The sequence below is a fragment of the Saccostrea echinata genome, unplaced genomic scaffold (assembly GCF_033153115.1).
Source record: "Saccostrea echinata isolate AGI-Se365-2 ecotype Australia unplaced genomic scaffold, CSIRO_AGI_Sech_v1 ptg000028l, whole genome shotgun sequence".
NCBI lineage: Eukaryota > Metazoa > Mollusca > Bivalvia > Ostreida > Ostreidae > Saccostrea > Saccostrea echinata.
The window spans coordinates 11,335,812-11,348,541 of NW_026889777.1; the positions used below are offsets into that span (position 1 = coordinate 11,335,812).

A 12,730-nucleotide genomic window follows, 5' to 3' on the forward strand; every position below is an offset into this window, starting at 1 on the left:
CTTTTGGGTATTTCCGAATAAATTCTCACTTGAAAAAGCAAATCTTTTTTGAAATCTAATTGTCCATAAATTTGATCTCATGTTTCCAAGCAACATACTTTGTGTAATTGTAGGCCACCGACTATCTTACCTGGATAATTAGGGATAAAAGTTTAACTCCTATATATAGATCGTAGTGATATTTTAATTTATTTGACATTAATATAAGCAGGCAGGTGTGTGAATCTAACAACTGTCGAGTTTGGTACAACCTCATGTCATTTGAATGCTTTGCCCTATACTTTTATACCTTCTAGGAATTTTCAGACTCATAAATTCAGCTTCTTTTCACAAGCTTTAACCGAGTGAATTTAAATTCCTTTGTCCGACATCTGTAACAAATTTTTAAAAATTCAAGTCATCAGGACTGATATCTCGAAGACTTTGTCGATACATGTGTACCCATTCGCGTTGTTATGGTCGCCACATCCTTACTATTGTAGATCACCAAAATTTTGAGACAACTTATTGGTAATTAGAGGGAAAATGGTAACGCAAGTTACGCAAGAAATAATTCATATCGGGATCGTATTGTGCTTTTTTGCGAAGGGATGCTCAGCTATGAGGTGCCCTTTTTTCGTTGGAAGTTGTTAAGTATTTATAAGAGAAACAAAATTTTATATATATTTTAGGTATGACTTTTATAAGGTAGATGTAACTTTCTTTGTGGAATTCGTACATTTCATCAACTCTCCAGTGAGTTTTATATTAGGTCAAGGTTAAAATTATAGAGATTAAATTCATTAAGGATCATTTCATTCAAACATTGATCAACTAACTCATTATTTTACAGTAGCAAACATTCATAAATATTATTTATTAACAGGCAAAAATTCCTTTTAGACAAGGAATACCACTGTATTTAGTACAAATTTCTGTGTCTTTCTTTAAATACAAAAAATAATAATAATTAGAATTGTTATTTCAACATTGTAAGGTTGGCCTTGCAGGAGTCCATGCATCTGGTAAACTGGTCATTACAAAACTCCCGGCATCTTTTCTCAAAGGGATGTCCTTCGCATTTGTAGTAAGCATGGCAACCCCTGAATATTTCTGTACACTTGTAACAAGGGCCTTCTCTTTCTTCGCCGTTCACATGTACAACAGCGACAAGTAAACATGCGATCAAAATCATTTTTCTCAAAATAGGAAACATTCTCCCAGTTCCAGAACCTGCAAACAAAAATTTACAGCATTGTTGACATCAATACATTTTTAAAGGTTTTCCTTTTGAGGAATTTAATGATAAACAAGCATTCTGAAAATATTGCATTAGCAATACTAGTCCCCTACCAGCAAGTGTAATTTGGTTCCCGTTAAAAATTGAAAATGCCATAAATCCGTCAAACATTAGTGAAGCGGAACGAAATGCAAACATGATCTATAACTCATCAAGGTAAAGTAACATACCAAAAATCAGCTCAATATCAGCAAGTGTATAGAAAAAATTGCGAAAAACCCTGAAAAATTGAAAAGTTCATAATTCCGTCAAAAATCATTGAAGCGGAACGAAATGCAGACTTGATCTGTAACTCATTAAGATTCACTCACATACCAAAAATTAGCTCAATATCTGCAAGCGTTTAGAAAAAGTGCGGAAAACCAAATGGGACAAACTGACGGACAGACAGACGGACAGACAGACAGACGGACGGACAGACTCAGAGGAAACCTATAGTCTTCTCCGGTTTCATCGGAAGGGGACTAATAAGTCATTATATAACATTGATAATTCCAACTATGAAAATATCCAATTTTATATATACAACAAAACGGGAAAAAACACAATTGGAATGAATGCGATGTAATGTAAATGAGGCTGGTTCAATTTTTTTTCTGATACAATTAATTAATATAAATTTTCTGTAAGAAGTTAAATACCAAATGTTTATATGCATATATAGTTTATATTGAACATTTGAATGTTGATCAAAGAAAATCTAGTATTCTTTACTTCTTTTTTTTCTTTCATTTTAAATAAAACATGAAGTTTCAAAAGAAAGTTAATTGAGCTTTACTTTAAATTCTACGGAGTATAGTTTACTACGATGACCGATATGGGCCGGGGCAAAAAGTAACAACGAGTTGTGTTTGATTTGCCGGCAATTCTTAGATGCTGGCAAAAAGTAACCACGAGTTGTGTTTGATTTGCCGGCAATTCTTAGATGCTGGCAAAAAGTAACCACGAGTTGTGTTTGATTTGCCGGCAATTCTTAGATGCCGGCAAATCTCCGGTACATGCAATGGCAATTCTTATATGTAATATTTAATTTATATGCCAGAGGATATCAAGTTAAGTCAAGTCAAGTTAACTTAACAGGGCAAATGGTTTGAAAAAAAACAGAATACTGAGAGAAGTGAGGGGGGAAAACGCATATAGACATTGTTTAAGGGGTTTCCAGACCCTTGCACTCCACATAAAAGCATAATATCTTTTAAAATTCATACGAACACATATTTTATTTTATCTTCAATAGTTGTGTTAATTATTTTAATAACAAAGCTAGTGTTCCCTCAAATACATAATGAACGCTGTGCACGCTTCCTGTTGATTGACGGCACAGCTACATGTAGTCAATTGATTAGATGTTTAAAAAACCTGCCTGGTTCATAAACTACCAAACTATCATAAACACTTGTGAGGATGATCATGAGAGTACAGGAAATCTGAACTTGTATTGTCCGTTTTTATCTAGGCTCCACCATATCCTAGTCAAAGATTATGAAAAACTGTTTAAAGACAGTGAACGTAACCCAGACTAGTGTTGAAATAGCACCCGGTCCCCACCCCCATCCCCCGTTATAGACTTCTTTTAATTTTCGGGGAGGCTGCCTTGTAGCCAGTTAAATATCTTGACTTCGCTTTGATATGTCATAAATAATGCCACGTGTTGAGTGAAACTGCTTTGTTGTTGTTTTTGGTTTTCTGTTTTTGTCAAACTCTTTGCCCAATTAAGATAACTTGACTTCTGAAACCTCTATATTCTCTGTCAATTTAATTAAATATTTTAAATAAGAATTGCCGGTATCTATGATTTGCCGGCATCTAAGAATTGCCGGCAAATCAAACACAACTCGAGGTTACTTTTTGCCGGCATCTAAGAATTGCCGGCAAATCCAACACAACTCGTGATTACTTTTTGTCCGGCCCATATCGGCCATCATAGTTTACCAAATGAAAAAAAAAAGTGAAAATATCGACCAATTACCAATCTTAAAAAACCTATACAAAGCTATGAAAATGTCATAAAACACGGACCCATAGAAATTACAGAGTTGGGATCAGGTGCCTAGAAGGGGTAGGCATCCCCTGATGACAGGTCACACCCGCCGTGAGCACCATGCGTTTCGCTAAAGCGTTTCAGTGAGGAAGCAAAATAACACAGCCTTCAAAAGCTCACACAGACATAAGAATGGTATCTATCGATCTGCTTACTGGTATTATTTCTACCCTATGTCTTATATTCAGCTCTTATTATAGCAATAAAATTACGTCATTCAGTAAATAAATGCAATCTTTTAAACGTTTGACTTTTATATTTCAGAATCAACTTTTGAATTAATATATCTGTATGTTTTTATTTATTTATATATTTATTTATTTATTAATCTACTCTACTTTTGATCAGCTGAAAAAATATTGCTATGGCCTTCATAAACTTACCTAAAGAAACAGGTTCGAATATATTCATCAAACTTTAGAGGTTTTGCTAATGAAATCCAAAGCCTCAACTTATATATAATGTAAAATTATAACCAGTATAAACCGATAAATTATTCAAATATATTTTCCTCGCCAATTTCAGTGGTATTGACATTTAAACTTCCTGTTGACAACATTTAGTATTTGTAGTTGATTTACACTTCTATTTTTATGTCAAGTCATTTTGTGTATTTATGACAGCATGAATCGCGAAGCCTGGCATTTTATATGGTCCTAAGTATCAAATAATGATTGCCTGATTCATGAGCAGATGTTGCTTGCCCTTTCAATTATAGATATAGATAAACATTCATTCATAAGAATATATCTGACCGTTCTGCAGAGATAATTGATAGAGAGGTACACAATGAAAGGACGAGCATATTTTTTTCTACTTGTATAACATTAAAATTGCAAATGCAGAACACAGATATTCTTCTAGTTTAAACATAATTTCATATAAAGAATCCAAGAAGGGGAGGAGATAGGAATAGGGTAAATACACTGCATTTCAAGGTCTACCGAACAGAGTTTCGGGACAGGATTCTCAGCTAGAATATATATTTTTATGAATAAATTAATATTTTAGGGGGTACCATATGGATTGAAATTCACTTCGGTTAAAGCATGAATTCATTATAAGTGTGTGCTTTAAGACCTTTTCCTGAAGACATTATGAAGCAGCCAATAATGAATTTTTACATGTATTCATATAGATTCCTTTTTCTAGTGTTATTTTCAACTAATGCCATCTCGCACAATCACAGGTTATTCAAATGATTCAATATGAATTCTATAAAATAATTACTACATAGGGACTGGACACGACCAGTTCTCAATATCACATCCCTGACCATCTCCCTACCCCAAACATTTTAATGTCTTATTTGTCAAATTGTGCAAAAAGAGAAACATTTCTTTACATAATAACTCACTTCAGTACATTATATTTTTATCCTATTTGTATTTCATGCCCAGCATTAGAATATGGTATTCATTTAAGTTTCTGACTTAACTGAATGTTTGCAACATTATAAAGATTGCTTAGTTGTCGATATTTGCAAGATTTAACAGCTTGTTTTCAAATGCAGGTAGAAAATGCCTAATAGGAAAAATGTGTATCCATTATACGAATTTTGATTCCAATTTTTTCTCTTTAAATTATCTGTGGAAAAAAATCTTTTGAAAAGTTTATTATTTATGTCATGTCACTCCTAACAAAAATATACTACAGTGTACATGTATAGTTAACTATAGTTTACAATAGTTAACTTATTGTTTACTGTTGTATCAAAGTTTTAACTATAGTAAATCAAAGTTTTCACTACAGTGATTTGATTTACTTTAGTGAAAACTTCGATACCATAGTATCACCCTACAGCTATAGTCCTGCTGGACACGTCATTACCGGTGATGTAAAAATAGTTCAAAACGAAGACCTTAAGGTAGAACCTATGTCGGAAAGTCTTTGTCACAGGATTTCAAACTTTTTAGTAATTAGCACTTGCTTATTAATCAGTTAAAAAACATGGCATGTCTCCTTGTTATTAAATGTAGTGCAGCCGGCGCAATTTAGAATGATTATTATACACTGCAACTATAATTTTCAGCCAATTTTAGGGGTACATGGTCATGAGAATATAGAAAGTCACAAAAACACTTCCTCAAACACCTTTGTTATAGACTTTATTAACTGAAGAATAGTTAGAAATATTATCAAAAATTAAATTTGTTTTTCTTCAATTGATATAAAAGATTAAATCCACATTTCAATAAATATACTCAAATGCTCTCAATATTTTTCAAAGGATTTTTTGTCCATCTATAACCCTAGATTTGTATATATTTACCAAAAGTCTTTGTGACAGTGTTTTGAATCCTTAATATGATGAAGAACATACCCAAATGATTACAAAAAATGATTAAAATATATACCTTTCCCCGCAAACTAATGAGAGAAATGTTTTTTCATCAATACTAGACATGTTGACCTTTTTGCAATTACACAGGATTTCATAATTAAATGAATGTTTTGGTGTTACTTTCAGATTTACAATATGAATATTCATCAAAAAATGAAAATTTCTATTTAAAAATTAATATTTTAGCGAAATGTTATTATTATACACAAACTACTAAAGATCCAAATAAATAATTAAAAAATAAATATGAAAATGAATACATTTCATTTCATAATCGACATTACAAACATTAAACACAATTTTTAATACATTTAAGACTCAGACAATATATCATCAAGATATTGTACTATTTAATAGTCGGCTGAAGATTTCTTAGCAACTTTGCATTCCTTCAAAATAGTTGCATGTCATTCACTTCAAAGTTGTGTATTTTCATTAGCTGAGACAGTCTTGCATTCGTTCACTTAACTATGACGACATACGAAGTAGGTTCTACGTTAAATCCCTTATTTTAAAAGGGTCCTTATTCTAAAAGGGCGAAAAAGACGTTAATGGTAACTAAACAACAAAGCATAATGATAAACGTGATGACTTCAACTTTTCAATCGTCAACTTCCCTTACTTATGTAGCAATATACCTTTATCATTATCATTTTTACGGTCGATACAATGACATTGTCAGCACATACAGCCTATCATTGAGTCAAATGCTGACTGACGTTTTTCATACTACCCCTTATTGTTAGGTCATTATTTACACACGGAATTGTCAACGGATTTTTCCGTTATTTTCCAGCAAATATTACTAGTACTACTCATAATATAATGTGCATTTAACAACATGTAATAAAATGCATTTCAACAATTTATCACTGTTTCAAAAGTGAAAACATTATTATAAACCATGAATATTCAACCATTTTCTATAAAAGAGTTGCTGGCGTGATACTGGCGTCATGTTTACATTAACAACGACATATGCTTTAAAACATGCAATTTGATTGGTGAAAAATTTGTGTAAGCAAGTCTACGGTAGGCAGGAGGGGAAACCCGAATAAACCTCCTTAAACTTCTATTTTAGAGAATATCATTCTGATATAAACCTCAGGAAAAAGGTCCTTGAAAAATCAGAGAGCATCAAAACTCCTGATCATTTAATAATAAAAAAAAAACTCGACTACGTTTTTATCAGTTAATACTAATAATTTTCACTCGAACGCTGATTCAAAATATCTCCGGGGTTTGAACTCAAAATAAAAGATACCACAGTGTCTGACACATCTGTTTCATATTTGGATATTCTACTAGAGAAAGACATTGATGGCAAACTAACTACTAAATTTCATAAAATATGTGTTGACTCCAGCTCCTCTATCATTAACTTCCTTATTAGTGTAGTAATATACACGTGTACCATTAACATCTGCAAATGGAGCTTATGGCTCCCAACTGATTCTACATGCGAACAATTTCAAAAGCAAGGTATTGACAAATAATTAATGATACATGAATTTATTTTCAACACGTTTAGCAAATTCCTACGTAATTATTTATTTTTTGTATGTTCCGGTTGATTTTTTGTATGTTATTTAGGGTCCCATTTGAGAATTTTTCACTAATATGGAAACGTCACCATATACCGGTGAAGGGTTTCAAATTTAGACCTATACTGGGCACTAAGGACCACTGAGTAGTGAGGGTTCTTTATCGTGGCTACGCCTATCCTGACACGAGACCTCGGTTTTGAAGGTCCATCGGACAGAACCGTGACTTTCACTTTTAATGCCGGGCGATTGGCGAAGGAACAGTCACTACGTATGTTTACCTCTTAAGTTTGAAGTGGCGCGGCAAACAAGAAGTGAACACCGTACCAACTGGCTCTCGTAACCGGTAATTTTTATGTTTCAAGTGTCTTTTGTTAATGGCTTTTTCGTGTGTACAATTTTATTTCAAATTTTATTACTGTGAGTGGATTTGCACCAAAAAATATGCAATTTGCGGAAGACCCACCTAAGACATCAAAAACAAGCATTCTGAGAGTATTGCATTTGCAATACTAGTCCCCTACTGGCAAGTGTAATCTGGTTCCTGTTAAGAATTGAAAATGCCATAATTCCCTCAAAAATCAATGAAGCGGAACGAAATGCAAAGTCGATCTATAACTAATCAAGTTAAAGTCACATACCAAAAATCAGCTCAATATCCGAAAGCGTTTAGAAGAAAATTGTGGAAAACCCTTGAAAATTGAAAAGGCCGTAATTCCGTCAAAAATCAATGAAGCGGAACGAAATGCAAACTTGATCTGTAACTCATCAAGATACACTTACATACAAAAAATCAGTTCAATATCTGCAAGCGTTTAGGAAAAAAGTGCGGAAAACCAAGTGGGACAGACGGATAGACGGACAGACAGACAGACAGACGGACGGACAGACTCAGAGGAAACCTATAGTCCCCTCCGGTTTCACCGGTAGGGGACTAATAAGAGAAATGGATTCGCTGGAAAAAATAAAATGTGAAGATAAGAAACACAGACCTGAAATCAGGAGTAGGATCAGCTGTTCTGGAGGAGTTAGTCTCACCTGCCACGTGTTCCTTATCATGATCGAGTAAACGAAAAACTCCATAGACGATTCTGTGTTAAAATATTTCCCTAGCAATTTGTACGAAAATGTCAAATTTCTAAATAATGACAAATAAGATCATTGTATTGACCATAGAATTTACAAAATGAGGACTCCAGGCGAGATTCTTGATATGCTTGTCTCATCAATGTAGTTGTCGATAGCTTGCTCCGATTTAAAAAAAAAACTGTTCGCACATAGAACATGCTTTTGCGCATCGAATCAACCGGAAGACATAATCTCCATATGCAGACACCGTTCACGATAGCCTAGTGGTAGGGCGTTCGTTTCTCGTTCGCCGCGGCGAGTCAAACCTAATACGTACATGTAAACATAGGTAAAGAAAGGGTCTTTCGGATGAGATCTTAAAAACCGAGGTTCTGTGTCACGGTAGGTGTTGGCACGATGAAGAACCCTCGCTGCTCAATGGCCCTGAGTGCCGAGTACAGGGCTAGATTTGGAGCCCTCCACCGGTACATGGTGACGTCTCTATAGATGTTAAAAATTCTCGAATGGGAACTAAAACAATATACAATCAATCAATCCATATGCAGGACATAATGGTTTCTTGTATATTACTACATAAATAAGGGAAGTTGAAGTTAGAAAAGTTGAAGTTTTATCACGTAAACTCAAAACATAAATAAAATTAAATTTAGTCCAGCCTGCAAATAATGCAAATCTTCGAACTAGTTACAAAATGACGCTGATGTAATGCTATATCTCGTCCCACGACCTTCGATAAAACAGGCCCCTGACAAATTTAGAAGTAAACTATGTTTATTGTTTCCGTTTTAAACAACATCTTGTCATTAAAAAATAATGGAAAATATATTCAGTGGATGTAAAATACGAAAATCACGATTCATTCACTTACCATGTGGTTCTTCTTGTACATGTATAGAAATCGTATTTTACCTAAACAGTACAATGGCAGATCCAGGATTCTTGAAAAGGGGGGAAACAGACCGAGGATCTGAGGGTTGCCTTAAGGCCCCCAGTGGGTCCAGGCCAAAAAAAAAGTTTTATTCATCTCAACTTAATTTTGGGTCACAAAAAGAGCCCCCCCCCCCTCTAAATCCACCAGTGGAGTACATATATAGAGAATTCTTCCATCCGTTATACATATAATAACCAGTGTTATCTTTCTTAACATACTCTAGGTATATCATGTATATTGTATTGTTATACTTTAATGTTAAATAGTCATGTGATTAGTTTAAAAATAATGTTATTTAAAAAGTACTATTATCCTACCGCGTGTATAAACTACGCCCTCCGAGTAACAATACTTACCAACGGTTGAAAATGCATGACGACAAATAACAGTATATGAGAAAATCTATAAGCCCGTTATCTGAAACAACCGGAAGCCCGTGAAGTCAAGTACACAAAAATGCATGTATACGTCATTTTTACTTTCGCTTTTAACTTGCAGCCGCGCTATCGACAATCATTCATTTGAAAGTGATCAGGCTATGTGTAAATATCTTCAATGGCAGAATCGGTAACATGATTTAGATTATAAAGTAGAGACGAAAAGTATATACGAGGTTGGGTTTTGTCAGAGGAAATCCTTCAGCAATTCATTGAAGTACATTCAATCAGCATGGGATGTCAATTTGTGTCGTGGTAAGTAAGATTTGTTTTAAAATATTTTTTTTTCGGACGGAAATGTTAATTTTATAAAATATGCCCATATCTCCGAAACATGTAATCTATTAAGTAGACTAACTTATAGTTACATGTTTTCAATAAATGACATTTTCATTAGATCTTCTATTTAAACTTTCTAAGCCCGTTGCAAATTTACTAATTATTTTCTTTTAAGAAAATTAATTACGGAGAGGAAATATAGACATAAAAAAGTTCTATGGAAAGTTTTTAATTTTAAAAACTAATTCATAATTCAGTTTTAAAAAAGAGACCTTTATTTAAAAAATTAAATAGACATAAAAAAAATGCACATATTATTTTTTCAGAAATTCATATCCAAATAAGGGGGATGTATCATATTCTATCAGAAAGATAGATTCCTTATTTCCAAATCAGGGCCCGTTCAGGCATCACAAACAACAAGCATGATTTATACAATTACAAATAGCACAGACTAATTTTGTGTATACTAAATAATATAAACTCAGAGGAAAAAAAGGGGAGGGTTGAGAGTCACCCAAAAAATTCATTCACCTACTGATTTCATAGAAAATAGTTCATATTACCCTATGTATGCATGGCATTGTTCAAACCAGAAATATGACAATCTTGTTAAATCAAGTGTACTGAGTAAGAGGCCCCTGATTTCACTGACACCGTATATAGAACTGAGTATGAGGCCTGTGACTTCACCAACTCCTTATATATACATGTATAGAACTGAGTCTGAGGCCCGTGACTTCACCAACACTCTATACAGAACTGAGTCTGAGGCCCATGACTTCACCAACACCCAACATAGAACTGAGTCTGAGGCCCGCATGACTTCACCGACACCCTATATAGAACTGAGTATGAGGCTCTTGACTTTACCGACACCGTATATTGAACTGAGTCTGAGGCCCGTGACTTCACCAACACCCTATATAGAACTGATTGTGAGGCCTGTGACTTCACCAACACCCTATATAGAACTGAGTATGAGGCCCGTGACTTCACCGACACCCTAAATAGAACTGAGTCTGAGGCCCGTGACTTCACCAACACCCTATATAGAACTGATTGTGAGACCTGTGACTTCACCAACACCCTATATAGAACTGAGTCTGAGGCCCGTGACTTCACCGACACCCTATATAGAACTGAGTCTGAGGCCTGTGACTTCACCGACACCCTAGAACTAAGTCTGAGGCCCATGTCTTCACCGACACCCTATATAGAATTGTGTCTGAAACCCGTGATTTCATCAGCAGCCCATATAGTACTGAGTCTGAGCCCCATGACTTCACTGACACCCTATATAGAACTGAGTTTGAGGCCCGTGACTTCACAGACACCCTATATAGAACTGAGTTTGAGGCTGTGACTTCATCGACACCACATATAGTATTGAGTCTGAGGCCCATGACTTCACCGACACCTTATATAGAACTCAGTATGATGCCCGATACTTCATCAACACCCCATATAGTACTGAGTATGAGGCCCTTGACTTCACTGACACCCTATAGAACCACTATGGACGGACAAAGTTGTACATAGGAATATTAAGGAAAAATCTTCTTCTCAAGAACAACAAAGCCATTGGTTGGTCATATTTATATGGAAGCATCCTCAGATAGTTTAGAGTAATGTTTGTTCAAAGTATGACCCCCGGGGGTAAGGTGTGGCCACAATGAAAGTTGAAATTTGTAGGCAAAAAGTCACAGTTAGTCAAAAAATATGTAAGCATCCTTAATGACTGTAGATTCAATACTGTAAAAATCATTCCCCGGCCCGCCGGGCTTTTTTCTTTTTTGCTTTTTTCCTAGCCACAGTGTTCAGGTGAGCGATGTGGCCCTGGGCCTCTTGTTATCATTTTTAGCTCACCTGAGCCAAAGGCTCAAATGAGCTTTTCTGATCACTTTTTGTCCAGCGTCCGTCTGTCTGTAAACTTTTAACATTTTCGACTTCTTCTCAAGAACCACTGGGCCAACCAAACTTGATACAGAGTATCCTTGGGTGAAGGGGATTCAAGTTTGTTCAAATGAAGGGCCACGCCCTCTTTCAAGGGGAGGTAATAAAGAATTAGTGAAAAATTAATAGCATCTTTTGAAAATCTTCTCATGAACCACAGGGCCAGGAAAGATGAAACTCATTTGGAAGCATCCTCAGGTAGTGTAAATTCAAGTTTGTTCAAATCATGACCCCTGGGGGTAGGGTGGGGCCTAATGGGGGGTCAAAAGTTTTACATAAGAACATAAAGAAAAAATATTTCTTCTCAAGAACAGAAAAGCTATGTTTAGTCATATTGATATATAAGCATCCTCAGGTAGTGTAGATTTTAGTTTGTTCAAATGATGACCCCTGGGATAGGGAGGAGCCACAATGGGGGATCAAAGTTTTACAAAGGAATATATGGGAAAAATATTTTAAAATCTTTTCAAGTACAACAAGCCATTTGTTATATTGACATGACATCAGGTAGTTTAAAATTCAAGCCCCCCGTAATCTTTTCAATACTGAACTGATATGTGCTTTTGCCTATCCAATGTGCTCGGGTGAGCGATGTGGCCCATGGGCCTCTTGTTTTGTTTTGTTTTGTTTTGTTTTTGTTTTTGTTTTTTTGGTCATGGGGGCCTTGATTTTGCATCAGAAAGAAAGAGGAATTATCCTTCATTTAGGAATATTTAATGAGTTTTCTAATACGTACAGTATTTGAATACCTTTTCAGGTCAATATATACCAGATGCCACACTTTTACAGTTCTTGAGAATAACATACTTGAGAAGCTGTTGAGAGAATAT

The 12,730-nt window shown here is 34.9% G+C and overlaps 1 long non-coding RNA gene across 1 annotated transcript; it reads right to left on the reverse strand.

Moving 5' to 3' along the window:
- Positions 1-841: 841 nt before the first annotated feature.
- On the reverse strand, positions 842-3,810 carry LOC133193748 (uncharacterized). The gene is made up of 2 exons (XR_009722000.1): positions 3,704-3,810; positions 842-1,212 (listed from the first exon to the last, which is right to left on the reverse strand). It is a non-coding gene; the product is annotated as an uncharacterized LOC133193748 (long non-coding RNA).
- Positions 3,811-12,730: the final 8,920 nt, after the last annotated feature.